The sequence below is a fragment of the Phalacrocorax aristotelis genome, chromosome 1 (genome assembly GCF_949628215.1).
Source record: "Phalacrocorax aristotelis chromosome 1, bGulAri2.1, whole genome shotgun sequence".
In the NCBI taxonomy this organism is placed as follows: domain Eukaryota; kingdom Metazoa; phylum Chordata; class Aves; order Suliformes; family Phalacrocoracidae; genus Phalacrocorax; species Phalacrocorax aristotelis.
Window position 1 is genome coordinate 184203421 of NC_134276.1, and position 18131 is coordinate 184221551.

At 42.6% G+C, this 18131-nt stretch overlaps 1 long non-coding RNA gene across 1 annotated transcript in view; it reads right to left on the reverse strand.

Annotated features, from left to right (window-relative positions):
• Nucleotides 1-18131, reverse strand: part of LOC142051650 (uncharacterized) — a 77792-nt gene that overhangs the window by 19809 nt on the left and 39852 nt on the right. Inside the window, exon 3 of the long non-coding RNA XR_012658570.1 lies at nt 14740-14908. This is a non-coding gene — a long non-coding RNA (uncharacterized LOC142051650). The remainder of the gene's footprint in view (nt 1-14739; nt 14909-18131) is intronic.

Sequence of the window (18131 nt, forward strand, 5' to 3'; positions counted from 1 at the left end):
GCAGCAGAGATTCCTGCTTTGGGATATCACAGCATGGAGGAAAAGTGGAGGAAGATTTACACTGTCTGAAGTGAATTGCTGTCCAAAAGCAACTCCTTCACTGACCAGATAAAGAACATAAGGCCCCTGAGTACTCTGCTTTATAGCTAAGGTAGCTACTTTGGGTAGCCCAAAAAGTTGAATGCCTGCAGCATGTCCCCCCACCTTCCGTGGACATCCAGGCTAGTTAGATGGTATGGCAAAGGCAGCTCCTTCATCATTTGAAAAGGCAGCATATACAACTTCATGGACCATTAAGCCCATTCTTGGTGTTTTCTTTTGATGCCTTTGAGAACCGCAGCAGGACTGAGCATGTCAAAAACAGAGGCAGAGGAATGCCTATTTTCTGGCTCCTATTTGAGTTTAGTTTTGACTTAGATGCCAAATTGTTCAGACCATTTAGGAAGATGATTCAGAAATGTGCAAAGGTATTATTCTAGGTCATCCAGACAAAATATAAGGTGATCACATTTCTTACTCATCCCAGAAGTCAGGCAGCAGCTGAGCAGCGTCATCACACATTTTGGACAAAAGCACCTAAATTCTGTCTAGTCAATTACTGGAATTAGGCCTGACACAAAAAGGGAACATTTTCAGCTTTCAACAAAGGCAGAAATGCTGGGACAGATGATCAATGTCTGTGGTTTTTCCATGCCTTATGCATCAGCACGGGTCTGATGGGTGGGTTAAGAAAATAATAGATCATACTTGTTTTCATTCAGCACCTCCTTTGGGAGACACTGTCTGCATCTCAAATAGCAAATGCAGTCTGTGGAAATTCCTGAGCCCTGTATCTATTTCCCTGCTGTTAAGACTGGAGACCGGTGAGAAACCAAGCTATAAAAGGTAGAGAGGAAAATGTTGATTTTCCTGTCCTCAATTTGAAACAAGGTCAGAACAGAGCTGGAAAGTGCACTCACATCTAAGGTCTTCAAAGATCTCCCACATCCAACTGTTTCGACATAGTCACTGTCTGCGTCTCAGCCCATGGTCTCAGTTGGTTCAGCTCCAGGTGTTTCACCAAAAGCCACAAGATTTCTCAGTATTTATATGTTAAACAGCTCAATGTGTTAAAGTTTACATAGATGACATTTTGATCTGAATGTGTGTTTATACAGCAAAAAGCATGACAGATGGCTCAGAACAACTTGGGAAAAAGCCCAGCCTGATGGGTTAATGCTAAATAAACAAGACAAGAAGTTAAGTTTAGGCAAATGAAAGAGGGGAGGAAAAGTTGATAGAAGAAGATATGCAATGAGGGGCTGCCTGTCCCTGCAGCACTGAAAGGAACAAAGTTTCCTTGGAAAGATAAAGTACCCCAGGAAAATACATCTAATCGGGCTGCCTCAGTCAACAACCTGCAAGCACTACAGGACAAAAATGTCTGAAAAGCAGGAGGTAGAAGTGATGGCCAAATGCCTGAGACACATTACAGATGCTAACAAGGGCTGAGCACCAATGCATTCACACAGAAAAGAAGGGCCTGCTTGAGTCAGGCCTATAGAGGCCTTGTGTACTTATTATGGGAAGCGTAATCACAAGACAGGCTTAGGGTGACAGTAACAAATCATACAGCTTTTATTCTGGAGCTGGCTTGTGTCCTGCTGGTCCAGAACTTGAGCACATTGCATTGGCAGCGTTCTGCAGTTCAGCACTTAGATACTGCAGGCAATGCCAGCATTTCTTTTTAAGCAGAACAGACCTAAAGTGCATAACAATATATTACTAAAATATTATCCTCATTTTAAACATGGACTGTAGATGTCACTGTGCTATAGGAAGACATGCATTAGCAGTAATTATCCAATGCAGTAATATTAGGACAGCAGTTTATACAACCCATCCACCTGAATTTCCAGACTAGATTTTCCAGGCTAGACTGCAGAGGGGTTCTCTCTTTTCCTACCATGGAAACCGGGCCACTGCCCAGCTGAGACTGCAAAAGCAGCAAAGCCAGCAGGAGGGCGAACCAGATGGAAGCTGACTTCAGACACACTGCAGGGGCTGGGAGACCAGCCTCCCCTTCGGCAACTGTTTAGGGATGCTGCTGTTTAGTATCTAAAGCTCTCAACTAAAACAGGTAGCTGCTGGGTACTTAATGAGCAGATATACTATAAACATAGTAGTCTTCTGGGTGCCTTAAAGAATTTAGTGTCCAAACTGCCTGATTTCTCCTGACTCTGACACCAAAAAGAACAGGAAAGAAAAGATGTGTTTGTGATCTGGAGCACAGGCAGACTTAGCCTAAGTGTCCTCTGCAGATTGATATGTGACTGCAGCACAAACAGACCTTCGTCATCCATGCGGGTGCCAGTAGCAACATCACTGTTAGCCAGGTCTGGGGTGCAGTCTATGCATACTGCATCCTGCAAGATTTCCAGTCTAGCCTGGAGCTTATGGTCTGGCATTTCAATTGGTTTCAGCATCAGCAAAATGAAAGCTGTCCCAGGTCTGCCTACAGGCCCTGCAATCGTAGTCTTTCAGTGGACATAGTCCTGCTGATTCATCTGAAGTTGCATACTGAGTCTTATTTGGGATATTTGATATGGGTAGGCCTGAGCAATGGAAAGGCAGCATGTTCAGCAGCACATTTGCTACCAGATTGTCTATCTGTACAAAGAACGATTAATTTTACCCCTACACTGTCTTCCCAAAGTCTCCCATAACAGATAGTTGTCTTGGCTGAAATCCACTTCGCTGGCAATATTAGCACGTGGACACAGCACTGCTCTTGGACAGCATATCCAGATAACCGATGGATATTGTCCTGGAAGGAACCCATGGAACAAGGTAGACAACAAAAGATGCAACAAAAAACACAATGCACTGTGGCCTGGGGTAGCAAGCAAGGATCCAGGTTTGGGTTGTCAGGGAGACAGCATGAAGGAACTCTTCAAGTCAACATCACTGTGGTCCCCATGTGGTATAGCTCTGGTGTTGCTAGTAGCTATGGGACAGTTTGAAGTGTATTGAAACTTGTGCTCATGACTGACACATTCTGTTGCTGTACTGTTGTCCTGGAGGGAACATTTGGGCAACACAGGGTGACCAGCCCCAGCCCATGCCTGAGTAATTTGGCATATAATTTTTGCCCTATGCTGGCACATAAACCCCACTCCCATTTTCCTCTGGAGTCATGCTGCAATAGGAAAACACAACGTGGCGGAATTTCTCTCATCATAGATCTTTTTAATTTCCTTTACTTCTTCCTCTTCTGTGTGGACTACAGATGCTTTATTCCCTGACGTCCTTAGTGTCATGCAGTACATCCAGGGCAACATCTACAACAGCTGGACCACTTCTGTTGCTTTTCAGTCCCCAGTAACAGTTGAGATTGGCTGAATCTGTCTGTATTTACTTCATGACAGGAAAGCACACACACCAGGATGGAGACCAGACCTTAACTGGACATGGTGGGTGGTGGAGTTGTCAGATGTACACTGCACCACAGTCCTTAGACAGAGGGTCCCAGGACTGAGATATGAAGAGATTAAAAGATAGGATGAAGCAATGGTAGTTGATGCTGGACTTGATTTCCACTGGAAACTGGTTCAGTTGCTGAATGCTTGTTCAAGAGCAAAGTGTGATGAGATTTGGACACTGTGAATCCAATTCTTCTCTTGAGGGTGCTAATAGGGAGAAACATATCTTAATTTCCGTTTGTACCAGTGGGACAAGACAATGAGACTTAGGGGTCAGAATCTCACTTGCCCTAAGTCAGTGTTGTTGATATGTCAATCTTGACCCACTTTGGCTTTTATCTACTTAGCTCCTGGCCATGGTGCCAGCTCAACTGCAACAGCCCAAAACTCAGAAGAAAACATCACAACATAGGCTGCCTAAACAAGCCCTGCCAGCCTGCTACTGCCACTCAGCCTGGTTCAAACTAGCATTATACCTGTGCTAGGATACTGCAGTCATTCCTGCAGCTGGTGTTTAGATGTAGTAGTAGTGCAATCTAAAGGCTTTATTATGTTAGACTTGGTATCAACCTCCTTTTACTGTCATCGTGTTTGGTGTTGGAGTTAAATATGGAGACATGTGGACACTTGTAGTATAGACTGCATCTGGGATGGGGGGGGGAACAGTAAAAAGGGACATTTCTATAGAAATACAACCTTCTGGGCAATATTTTTCAGACAATTCTGCATAAAGTTCTGCATCCCTTTTTTAATGGCACTGCATTGACTGGTGGTAACCTTGGATTGTTCATTAACCACAGACTTCTGTCCTGCTGTTGACCTGTTATACTGCAATTGCAGTGGTGCATGTGTGGTCTCCAGAGAGTCCCTCTGTGGGGAAAACAAAATCACAGAAGTGTCTCCCATCCATCTTGATTGTTATTGTGAGCAGAAGTCTGGGTTTGTTTCCACTGACTCATGGCTGCCTCTGGAAACTCTGAACAAATGCAGCTGCTGAGCAGTCTTTTGAGCTGCTTGGTTGCAGGTTGATAATAATTGCTATCAGAGATCTAAGGAATACATATCTTTTATGCAGAATTCATATGCAATATGTTTAGTAGCCCAAGGGAGAGATTTCTGCCCAGTGATTTTCTGTGCGTATCTGCTCACTTATCTCCTTTTTTGCATACCTATTGCTGTTACCAAGTCCTATTTCCCCTGAAAAAAGAAATGAGGGAATATCAGCAAAGCCGCAGAACCAGATCACTCTTTGACACTGTGTCATTCATGGAGGGAGGAAAAAGAATCACAGCTGTAATTCTGCTATTTGTTTGTTTAGTTGTACCTGTAAAAATCAAAAGCAGAGCAACTGCTGATCCCAGAGAGTCAGCAGTGCTATGAAACCAGATAGCTCTGTGCTGACAACACTGATAGGTGAGTTAGTGCTGTTACCTTTCTTTTGAAGCCTCACATAGTGTCAGATGCTCCTTCATCCTTCTGGGACAAAAAACAGAACTAAAGGGTCATTCCTCTAACACAATATCTGCGTCTTTGCCACTGGTAAACATTTGCTATGAAATACCAATGTAAGCCAAAACACAAAGGGGTGTCAGGAAGAAGAACCCTCGGCAGTGTAATTTTGGTTTCTTGTATTATTACAAAGTTCATTCAATTTCTTTAATTTTTGCTAATTTTATATTAAACATTATGGATATAAAAGATGAACTTATGTTACCCGTGTTATTCTAATCTTGGCTTCATTTTCAAAAGAAAATTTGTCTCTGTAACCATGCAATTGCTGTAGAATTTAATTGACATGTAACTAAAGTACTGCCTCTTGGTCATACGTTGCCATTATACAGCCCTTAACTCAGCTACAGTCATGACTTAACTACATTGACTAATCCAGTAGCGATTACAAGCTAAAATTCAAATAGCACAATTTGAAGGCACTTCATGCAACAAGTATGAAGTAGAAAGGGCATAAAGAAGGATGCTCTTAGCCCCATAAGTGTTGCAATTCCTTTTTTCATTTTCAGGGACAGGAAAATTCTGCCCCAGAAAACCCCACCACAGAGAGGTGGTTTTGCATGCTCAGAAATATAGGGTGCAGCTTTAACAGTCTTAGCTGCACATGCAGATGAGCACCAGAGCACAGCACAGCACACAGCAAAGCAGTGTTTCCACCCAGGATAGATTAACTGGTGTGTAAGCATTAACCTGTTTGCATCAAGTCACTGTGGAGCCTCTCAGCTCACAACTGAGGAATATGAGATGGGATTTTCAGCATGTTTTACTAGTTTCAGCTATTGATGGGAAGGGGATCCAAGGAGTTTTGAGCTTCCCACTGCATCGTTGGCAAAACAAATTTAAGACACCAGGAGGGTTTGGATCATCCCCAAAAACATCACTCTGGGCTTGCACAGAGAGCAGAACAGGGCTTGGCAGAACCACTGAGGAAAGAGATGGATGACTTGCTTGCCAGGTCAAACCCAAGCCTCCTCCAGTTCTGTGATGTTGCAGCCTGTCAGGTAAAATGAGGCAGAAAACTATGGCTACGACAAGACATCTAAAGTATAATGAAAAACTGGAAGAAGTTAACATAGATAAAATAATGCGTCATTCAGATGTTAGTCCTTTTGGACACAAAGTGAGTTACTGTGTTAGTTATACATTCCTGTGAGTTAATGGACACCAGCTTATGAGCCAGCCACAAGTGTTTGAGTATGGAGATGGGGCTCCTTTAAACCAGCACCTCAGTGACTTTTGCAAACTGCAGTACCACAAAAGGTTGCATACATTCATCTGACTAGCTTTATAAAGAGCTAAACAATTTTAGTGTTGCCTTTCCATCTAGTAAAACAGTATGTTTTAGAGCCACAAGAATAAACTTGACCTCTTCTTCCACAAGCTAGTAACTAAAGAGATAATCTCCGGTGGGCTCCTTCCTACCACTTGTGTTTTTAAGCCCTGTCATGTGTAACAGTTTGCTGTAAGCTTAGTGAAATCAAAGTGCAGTATGTGCTGTCTTCCACCAATCCCTGGCAATATTGCCAAGAAACTTAGCAATTCTTTTCTCAACCTGGAGCGTGAAAAATAAAAGACACTAAATTTCTATACTGGCCTGCACAGTAAATGCTTAATATTAGAAAGAGAGCAGTTATAAAATGCCATCCAGCTGTCCATCACTTACATTTTCATTCAGAAACCCTAATTCTCCAAAGTAATATTTGGTGGGATTTTGTTGCATACATATCCGTTCAGAATGTACGTCTATCAACTGTATCATCTCATAGTCTGATCAAGGCTGCTTAGACTATGAGGCACATTAGACTTCAGTGATGTAGCTAATGTACAAAACTTCACCAAGGGGTGCAGTAGTACCAGCTCATTACAAGATCATTCAGCTTCAATATAAATTTTATAGAAGTAAATCATAACATGAAACCAATGGCTTTTATTGCTGGCTTGACAGCAGAAAATTATTAATAGGTAAACCACAGCTTCTGAATACCTATAGAATATGGAGTCCTAATAACAAAAAAGTGCCAAGTTATTTAAAAATTCAGTAAAGTTCATTAAAGATTAGACATGGATGTGTTATTCTACCTTTAGTAATTTTTCTAGTTGGTCTTCCATTATAAACTTTACTGTCTGTGCCCACGGAATGCTGAAAGTCACCATCTTTCAGGACTAGAATGGCTTTGGTCTTTAATCAGAAGAGGACACAAGTCCTGGCAAATTACACATGATGGTGATAATAGTACTTTCTGTGAGACACTTGGGCCTCACAAAGAAGGTCTGGATGCAGCTTGTGTACCTGTGCATGCAGCAGTTTGAAAGAGCTGCCCCCTGGGGCAGCAAGCAAGGTCAAGTCAGCAAATCTGTGTTGCAGTCACCTAGCTAGAAGACTGAAGATGAAGGAGGTATCAGATGCAGCTTCTTTGGATTGCTGGCCAGGACTATCTTCTCCCTTATGTATAACATCTTTATAGAAGGAAAGTGGTAACGGAGAGCCACCAGGCCTGGGGTACTTCCCATGGAGGTTGGGGCTCCCAGCACAGCACCACCAGGGTGCTTGGCACACAGCAGAGGGACAGCACGACCACACAGGGCATGATGGAAATACATTATGGTCAGGGACAGGTTGTGATTTCACAGAATCCCAGGTTGGAAGGGACCTCAGGGATCATCTAGTCCAACCTTTCTCGGAAGAGCACAGTCTAGACAAGATGGCCCAGCACCCTGTCCAGACGACTCTTAAAGGTGTCCAACGTGGCCGAGTCAACAACTTCCCTGGGGAGATTATTCCAATGGGTGACTGTCCTCACTGTGAAAAACTTCCCTCTGGTGCCCAGTCGGAAGCTCCCCACGAGCAACTTGTGTCCATTCCCCCTTGTCCTCTCCATGGGACTCTGTGTAAAAAGGGAGTCTCCATCTTCTTTGTAGCTACCCCTTAAGCACTGGTACATGGGGATGAGATCCCCTCTGAGGCTCCTTTTCTCAAGGCTGAACAAACCCAGCTCTCCCAGCCTATCCTTATATGGCAGGCTTTCCAGTCCTCTGATCATCTTGGTGGCCCTTCTCTGGACCCCTTCCAGCCTGTCCACATCTTTTTTGTATAGTGGGGACCAGAACTGTGCACAGTACTCCAGGTGTGGCCTGACAAGGGCTGAGTAGAGTGGGATAATTTCAACAGGTCTTGTAACTGAAGTAGGTCAATCTGTTTTTCAGTGAAAGCAGGAACTATAACGTTTCTTTCCAAAACTGAGCAGATGATGCAAGAATCCAGTAATTAGACCGTGCAGCTAAGATATATGAGACCTCATTCAGCTGTCTTCTCCCTTTTGAAGGATTTTAGCCTCTGTGCCACTTTCACAGACGCTGCAAAATTTGAAGGCTTAGGTGTATAGTTTGTCATTGCTTTTAAAATGAAGATGCAATATGGACAGGTTAAGGGCTGATTTTGCTTGAAGCTAACAGGAGCTGGCAGTCCCAGTCACAGGGTCTGTCAGTGTGTAAGCTGACACCAGCCTCCAGAAGGAAAACAGCTGTCCTGGTCTTGGCTGGGGTAGAGTTAATTTTCTTCACTGTAGCTGGTATAGTATGTTTCAGATTGTGTATAAGAATAGTGTTGATGGCACACTGATGTTTTAGTTGTTGTTAAGTAGCTGCTAAGTGTTGCTAAGCAGTGCTTACACTAGTCAAGGACTTTTCCAGGTTCCCATGCTCTGCCAGGGGCACAAGAAGCCGGGACGGGATGGGGCACAGCCAAGACAGCTGACCCAAACTGGCCAATGGGATATTCCATATCATATGACATTATGCCCAGTATAGTAACTGAGGGGACGTTTGGAGTGATGGCGTTCATCTCCCCAAGTAACCATTATGTGTGATGGAGCTCTGCTTTCCTGGAGGTGGCTGAGCACCTGCCTGCCCATGGGGAGGAGTGAATGAATTCCTTGTTTTGCTTTGCTTGCGTGCACAGCTTGTTTTCATTATATTATTATCGTTATTATTACTGTTTTCCTTTACCTATTAAACTGTTCTTATCTCAACCCATGAGTTTTCTCACTTTTACCCTTCTGATTCTCTCCCCCATCCTGCAGGGTTGGGGGGAGTGAGTGAGTGGCTGTGTGGTGTTTAGTTGCTGACTGGGGCTAAACCATGGCAACAGCTCAGAAGGAAATTGTGTTGCTTCAGAAAAGCAGTTTTCTGTTAAAAGTCTGGTTTTCTTTTAATCAAAAATAAACTTTTTGTGGACTTCACAACTCATTATCAATTGGATAGCCCACAGATAAACTGCAACTCAGCTAAATAGAAATAGCTTCTGGCATCACTACACCAAACAGGCATGACAACAGACAGGATGGGAAGGAGGACTTCCTTCCTTGGCAAGCCAATAAAACTGCATAATGTGAACATGGGCTGAAGTGAAAACATCTCATCTCTGGAGGTTTCTCCACTCATGCATGGTCATCCTTTCCTCACAGAGCAAGTGCTCCAGCTCCTTAACCAGCCTGGGGCTCCTCCACTTAACTCACTCAAGCTTATTGAGGTCCTTCTTGTGCTGGGTTAGAGTTGGGGAGAACTGGATACAGTATTCTGAATGTGGTGTGATAAATCACATCTCCCAGTCTACTGGCTGTGTCCATTTGTGCCACCCAGGAGGCTGCTGGCCACCCTTGCTGCCAGGGCACATGGCTGCCCCATGCTCCGTTGCTCACCCAGGCCCCAGGGCGCAGCTCCCCAGCCAGTCCCGCCCTAATCTAGGCTGCTGCAGGGGCGCTTCCTTCCCAGGGACAGCACTGGGCATTTCTCCTTTGACATAGTGTCCATTGTCACTGTCTGTTAGATAAATGGTTGAACTGTAGAACCATAAATGACAGGACCGGATTGAAAGTTTTGTCTAAATTGCTTCACATCAACATCCTTTTCCCCTTATATTATTTATGAATAACAACATAAACCTGTTAAAGTAATTCCAGATTTATTAGAAATAACTAGCAGAAATCTGTTTCTATGTTTATAAACACTGATTAATTTCTCTGTACATACATATACTTTCCTAACTGCCTTCAATTTCTTTGAAGCAGCACATTAGCAATACAGCCAGCATGCCAGAGCGTGTGACCTTCCTCTTTGTCATACCTAACAAATGTATCAGTGGTAGAAGAGCCCTTCAGCCTCCCAAAAGTGGTGCAGAAAGAGCCCTTCTCCAGGACTTTGTGATTGCAGTCTTACTTTCCATAGCACAGGTTTAGAGAAATTGAAGTCTGTTTTCCATTGCCTTCTACTAATCCCTGCAAGACCTTCTCAAATCCCAGCTATGCTTTTCCAGAGCTAGGTGGTGTGGTCTCTGTATCTCTTCATACCACAATAAGGTCTCAGACACTACTTTCTGAAGGGTAGTGATCTTAGCTGGCATAAGTTCAGTCTTTTCCCGGACAAATGAGAAAAAAAAGACAGTGACTAAACTTCTGAATGATGCTAACCAAACTCAGTCCCCACAGACATCTCACTAAAATTCCTTTGAAAATGTGGCATGGGCAAAGGTGTCTCTTCAGCAAATCCTGCCTGGCATCTCCTCGAATACTGAATATTGCTAGCAAGTATGTCTTAAATGGCAAGATCTCCATTTGGAAAGAGTAAAGTTATTACATGAAAGGAAGGTCAAATATTTAAAATTCTATACACTCAGAATGAGGCTCTACCTAGTCTGGAATCAGAGATGTCAGCTTAAGAAAATCTGATTAAAAACAAAGCAATTAAACAGTGTTTCTTTCACAAGAACACTTCCCTTACTAGTAGTTTCCAGTTTAGGAACATATTTAGATGGAGTTTACATTTGGATCAGGGTACTTAACAGGCACTGATGAACCTCTTAGTCATTAATTTGTCATTATTAAGTCATTTTTATTTGTGGTTTCTGTAACTTCCTATTGGAATGAGTTCCACAGATTAAGTATGCTTTAAATTTGTTAAAAAATATTTACCCATTACATTAATACATAACCCCACTGTTCACGGTAAAATGAAAATAAAACTTCTCCATAAAAGAGAAGCATAATCTTATGCTGCAATAATATTGTAACCTTTTCCTCCTTTTTATCATGCAGATAACTGTCTGTGTTTTATAATGCTAAAAATGGAAAAGGTGGCAGTGAGTGTCTAATTCCTATCAGGTAGCTCTCTTTTATGCCTAATACAGCACACTAGCATGTTTGTATCTTTCTAGTTGGAAAGCGTCCATTATGAGAGGCATCCAGATAGAAGAGGGGCTTGTAGTCAACTCACTGGCAGCTGTGGGCAGCCAGTGGCCAAGCAAGGGATTAACCTGCTGCATAAGCAGCAAAGACCCTGGCAGGTCACCACCCACTTGCAGATGCAGCAGCAAGCTGAAGCTGCTGAATTACCCCTCTAAATGCAGCACAGCTCAAAAGCAGCTGACTTGTGTCCATATCTGGCTTAGATCTGGAAGCAATTTTATGTACCACAGACTCTGATAAACATCCTGCAGAAGCTCAGCCAGATACTATTTCCCCACCCCAATGGTTTTCCAGGGAACTCTCACCAGTTCCTTATCTTTTCTGCTCCAAGCAGCTGACCTGACTCAAAGGGATGGTCAGGGCTGGGACACCCCAGCGCCAGGTGATTCAATGCAGGGTGGGCATGTCCACAGGATCCCATCCAGGTGTGCGTGGCAGTGACCCATCACAGCCATGCAGGGACACCTCGTGGCTCCCACCAAGCTACTGCTGCCTGCTGCAGAGCAGTACCCACCGCACCCCATCCAGCTGGAAACACTCAAGCATCTTCTGGCGCACACACAGTCTGGACTTAAGCATTTCCATTAAGCAGGAGATGCCCATTCCCTGTGCAGTGAGTAGGTGGCTGTACACGCTCCCATCAGAAAGGTCATGCTCAAACCATTCAAAAAGAGCTGAAGACAGAAATTTTCATCTTAGTGCTTGGGCCTTCTGCCACTGACTTCTGGGGTGGGCTTTCGCTTGTTCTGTAAACCTCAGCTGGACCTGGAGAATCAAGGCAAATCTGAAGAAAATATATTTCAGAAATGGTAAGACTATAAAATGGCCGTTTCTGGCAGTTATTACGTTGTGCGCACAAGATTGTATCATTTAAGGTACTTCTAAGTTGTGACAGTGAAAAACCTGTCTTTCAAAGACCTGTAATTTGCTTGGAATAAACAGAATACCAGTTTATAAAATAAACCGGTGGAACCAAACAGCCAATTTTTAGTTCAGGCACTGACTCAGGCAGTCTGTGAAGATTTCTCGATCCTACTCAATCCAGACTGCAGACAGAACTTCTCCTGGCTTGCTGAGCCCTGCTCTTTTCTCTTTTTGCAGTATGTGTGGTTTATTGTTATTTCAAATGTTTTTTGTTAAATATTGAGAACACTGAGATGGTTTTCTTCCCACTGGCACATGACACATAGCAGTTAAATCTGCTAAAAGGAATGTGTACATACTGTGAGCAATCCAAATGAGGCCAGTGACAGAAGTAAGGGGGAGTGTGTAAAATATATACACAAAAAGTTAATGAACAGTGATGTTAATTGAATTATTGCACTAATTAGAATGAAAAGCAAGCCAAGAAAAAGTGATCAGAAGAACCAGAGGTTAGTTACCGTTGTTATTTTCTAGAGTCCTGTTAAACATTCACATGAAAATAAAGTGACCATAACTTCAATTGAGCAACTCTTCTTGTACGAGACCACAAACTCCTGCATCCATTAAAGAAAACAAGTTGATTTTTCTTAGGGATGGACCAAAAGAGCCAAGGGCACTAAGGGTCTGGGCATGTTCCTGTGTCCATCATTCTATGTGCACGTCTTGTCATCCTGGTACTGGTAGTCTCCACAGGCAGCACACGGCTGTGCCTTGCATGCAAAAGTGTTTAATTGCCTGGCACAGGTCTGGAAGATGGGTCAGCACTTTATCTGGGGACTCAGCAGAGCTGAGCGTAGGAGCCTGGTACTCAATCCAGCTCACTATCACTGTCATACAGCCTAGGCACATCCTGATGTTGTGTGGTCTTTAGCTGATAAAAGCTTCAAAGCTTGCCCTTGACGTAGATGAATATTACCACAGTTTCAGGAGTAAAGCAAAAAGGCAAAGGATGGGCTTTGTTTGAGAGGAAGCTGATGGCTGAGATAAGATCAGAACAGGGATTTTCTGCAGGAGTGGTGCCCATTTTCACCGTTTCAGAAAGATTTTCAGCTCTGAGGGCAGCTCTGGGCTTGATCTGCCAGGCTGTCCTTCTTTCCTCACTGCTTGGGTCTTACATCACTGCTTGAGCCAATTATTAAAATTGCAATGCCAGAAGGAAAATTTTTAAAATAATCTTCTGGATTTTCGTATTCTTTATGTCTTTGGATGGGAGGAAAGATAATGAAAGTACCAGACACAGATGCATTATTCAGCAAAGTGACTGCTACATCATAGAGGCCCATGCCAAGATTTGTGAACCACAATGGAAATAAGTGGATGTAGATCCACTTAGGCTGTGTTTCCTGAGCATACTTGGTTACCATCCCAGACCATTACCATTCCACAGGACATAGCAATGATAGTTGTCCTACAAGTCTAACTATCTGTAAGTAATAAAAGTTTGTATTTTAAGGATTGCAGGACTGATCCGATGGAAACCACAAGTCTATTTGGTTTCTCTTGTAAGTACTGCCAGAAAGCAGGAAGGAACTGAGGATACCTCAGTAGGAAATTAGAACTCCAACTTATCTCTGCTGATCCAGCATAGCTTGTCTCTAGACAAGACAGGGTTTCCTCATGAGATCACAGGGAGCTTGTGAAAAGTCTAGTAATAAATGTGGGTACTTTTCAATAAACCTTTTATATAAGAGCAAGGAGGGCAGAAACACCACTAGCTGCCCGGTGAAATAATAGCATTAATTATTTTGTGGTAAATCGCATCAAATCTAAAGGCCAGTTTTATCAATGAGATTTTTTTCTGCATTCAGTGCAGTGATTTATTGCATCCTTTTACAACATGAGTCCCTTAGTCTTGGTTCATGTGCAGTATGTTTTAGTTTTAATGAATGCTTAGGTAAATCTGGAATTCTCCAACTAGCTGGTATTAAAAACACCTTTTTAACTTTCACAAATAAAGTTTCTGAAAATGTTGTCTGTGCTCAGGTAAAGAGGTCAACTTATAATGGCCATGTCCCAATCTGAAAAAGTAAGTCCACTGATAGTTTTCAAATAACTGATCATAATGGTAATTTTGAAAAGTCCACAGATATCCTATTACCATCACACAAGTAATGAGAGTATTCTTAACATCCCTGTGTCTTTTTGGTGTAAACACATTCCTGGACAACAGAAAAATACAGAACGTATTTATGTCTTTGCTCTGAACTCAGGGCATTAGGACATAACTAGCACAACAGTTTACAAATGTTACCCTTCCCACTGTGGCCAAAGAGATTCTATTAGAAGCCATGCTGAGAATAGCAGCAATTTGGCCAGTGTCGTGGTTTAGCTTCAGTCAGCAACCAAGCACCTCACATCCACTTGCTCACTCCCTGCCTCAGTAGGATGGGGGAGAGAATCAGAAGATTCTTGCAAAAGCAAGAAAACTTGTGGGTTGAGATAGGACCAGTTTAATACTTAAAACAAAATAATAATAGTAATAAAGGGAATAATAATAATAATAATAATAATAATAATGATAACAACGATAATGTTGTGTTGAAAAGGAAAATAACAGAGAGAGAAATGAAACCCAGGGGGAAAAAATGAATGATGCAAACGCTCACCACATGCCGACCGATGCTGCCGGTCCCCGAGCCGCGATCGCTGCTTTCCTCAGCCAACTCGTCCCAGTTAATATACTGGACATGACATCATATGATATGGAATATCGCTTTGGCCAGTTTGGATCAGCTTCCTTGGCTGTGCCCCCTCCCCGCCCAGCTTCTTGTGCCCCTGGAAGAGCATGAGAAGTTGGAAAAGCCCTTAATATATGCACTACTTAGCAACAACTAAAACATCAGTGTGTTATCAACGTTATTCTCACACTAAATCCAAAACAGCACTGTACCAGCTACAGTGAAGAAAATTAACTCTATCCCAGCCAAAACCATGACAGCCAGTCACAAGTTATATTTAGTTTGGTGCTAAATATAGGAGTTATAACCTATTTGGTGTTCCAGGCTGAGCAGGCAAAATGGTTAAATGTTTTATCATCCAAATCATTACTAAGAGATTTCCATTTAGCACCATTTACTTCTGGTATTTCCATGTGAAAATGAAAAAAATCTTCATTTCCAATAGATTTGGATGAGTTTGGTTGTTTTATTTTCTATGTGCCGTCTAGATTTGAATCTATATCGGTATAAATATAGGTGTCTAATATCCTTTTCCCAAGTTTACAAGGCTACTTACCTCTTTAGGCTGTAATGTAGTCAATCATATTGTCTTTTTGCTTATATTAATTCATTATGTATGATTAACCTTTGTAAAGAAATAATTTGTAATTGAATTGGCATTACAGAAGCCGAGTGTAGAAAAAATTGGCAAAGTGCCCGTTTTAGTATATTAATTCTGCCAAGCAAGTTGATAATAAGATTGAACTGGATTTGAAAGATTAGAGAGACTTGGCTTGGAAGGACATGACAGTTAGTTCCATCCAGTTTTTTTCAGCTGTTTAAAGAGAACCGGTATTTGGATTTTTGTCTGTACTTTTGTGATGAACTCTTTCCATAATCTTCTCCTGTGGAGAAAAGGGTGCCAAAATTAAAAATTAAATAGAAATAGCTGATGATTTATTTCCATTAGCTTTGGATGCTGAAACTGATCCACACAGTCCCAAGGTTTATTAACTCAGAAGCTTATGTGTCGGGGCCTGCCGGATAACTGATCGGGTGACCTACATGCTGTGAGAGCATATTCAGACCGCTCAACTTTAAAAGTTTTTGTTTTATGCTGCAGGCTATAGACAGAGGAACTTGGCAAAATTAAATCAAAGGGGTCAGTGAGAGCTGCCTTCTTGCTTCTTTCACGGATTTTGCAGAAACTTTTTCTGCCCGTTTTAACTGCATGATAGATTGCACAAATGGTTGAAAATTTAAGCAACTGCCCACAGAAAGAAGTAACTACAAAAAAGAGACAAACAAAACCCTGATGCAATCAGCAGCCTTCTCAGGCCATCAGGTTTGTCTCTTTGATGGATGATCAAGCTCTGTTTGCAGCTTCTACTGCTTGTTTCATATTTATCATTCATAAATCAAAAAGTCTTGGCAAATTCAAATGTATCTGCAATGTTGTTAAGACAGAACGAAATCACTTTTTATGTTTGTTTGTTTTGAGCCATGATATTATAAGACATTGTGTGAACCTCATTAAAAATACCTTGCTGTTATTCCATGATTGCACCTTTATATGCCTGTATCTTATCTCTGCACCTGTGAGATACCAGTTAAACATTTCTGTAAAAAGCCCAAAGCAAAGCATGAAAACAAAGAACCAGAGCTATTAGTCCAGTACATCCAGACATACAGCTGAGATGGATCAGACATTTTTAGTTAAAGGTTTGGGGATAGAAATCGTGGAAAGCTATTTCATCATGGTATTTGTTGTCCAGATACTTCTTAAGGTGAAGATTTTGTTTGACTCTTCTAACAACTAGAGCCAGGTAAACGAGCCTGGAAATTCATGTTTGTTTTGGGGTCTTCTGAGGGCAGATGGCTGGAATAAAACTTCCAGCAGAGGTTGGATGTTATTCCATGAAAGCTTCATGCTCTGCACAGCATGAAAGAAAACTGATGCTTCCTTTTAACAATCAAAATCTTGTGAAGATGGCGAAAATCAGCTCTGTGTCTTGAAACTAGGAGTAAGTTACTGTAATTGCTTTCAAGACATTGTTATCTTGCAGAAGGAGGACTAGGTTCCCTGCCTCCCACCTTCTCCAGGCCTTTGTTGGTTGTAATTAGAGCAACGCTTTAAGCAGGTATCGCCCAGCAGAAATATCTCCTTCTAACATGGTAGGGAAATTCAGTAAATCTGGATGGTGACAGCAGAGAAGAAAGGAGTCAGGAGTTCTGGGAGCTGCTGGATAATCTGTCTCTTTCCTCTTTCAGATGCTGCATAATGCTCCTGCCCCTTCCCCTGCAAGGCAGATGAGCCAGGTGTGTGTGGGAAGGAGAAGAAACCTGAACTACAGCAGTCAACATCCTGAGATGTGGAGGTGTGGAAAGGAGCCCACACAGCAGCTGTGTTTTCCCTCCAGGAGCTTCAGAGAGCCCTGGTCCTTTCTGCCAGCCCCGCGTCCTGGCACAATCCAGCCCAGGGTTCACTGCTATCGCACAGCCGGGTTCCCACCAAGCAAAGCAGGGCAAGCTTAGCACATTCGCTACCTTTTCTCTGCCCAGCTGACCGGACCCAAAGCCAAGCAGACTGGAGGGAACATATACACCCTGTTGTAAGCTGCACCTAGGGACATGAATCAGGCATTCCCTTCTCCCAGCTGTGGCAAAGGGGCTGTAAACTCCCACAAGAGTGAAAAAAACATGGCCAACAGGGCAGTAATGTTGTAAAGCTCCTTTGCCAGACCTGCCAGAGCCATCAATATTGTTTTATAACTAGCTTTCTTGTCTCCAGAAAACATATTTGGTAACCAAGGGTTGTGGTATGCTCCAGCTGTGGTGTTGGTTGCAGGTGTCACCCCTGTACAGGCCTCTTTGAGGTTTCCTTAGGTGAGGCATGACTAAATTTCTGGACCAGACAAATTACCCAGCTACTAGAGGACAGAGGACAGGACAAGGGCAAAGGACAAAGCAAAAGGTCTTTCTGTTTCCTTTGGGCTTCTAGCACAAAGAAGGTACAAGGTCAATGTATTTTGCCACCTTCCTCTAATACGTACTGAATTTACAAAAGATAGGCCACAAAAAGGTGACTTACAAATAGAGTTTAATGATCCTCATTTCGGTCATGGACAGATTTTGCAATCATAATGAATCTTAAAACGGATTAATATATCTGCTGTTCAAGATAGAGCAGAACTGTAGAAAAAGGTACAAAATATTTTATTCATAAGTCTAGCAAGGCTGGGAACTCAATCCGATTGACCATGCTGACCTACTTTTCATGAATACCTGATCTCACACAGCCGTGTTGGCTGCCTCAAAACTGATAGTACAATAGGCGAACA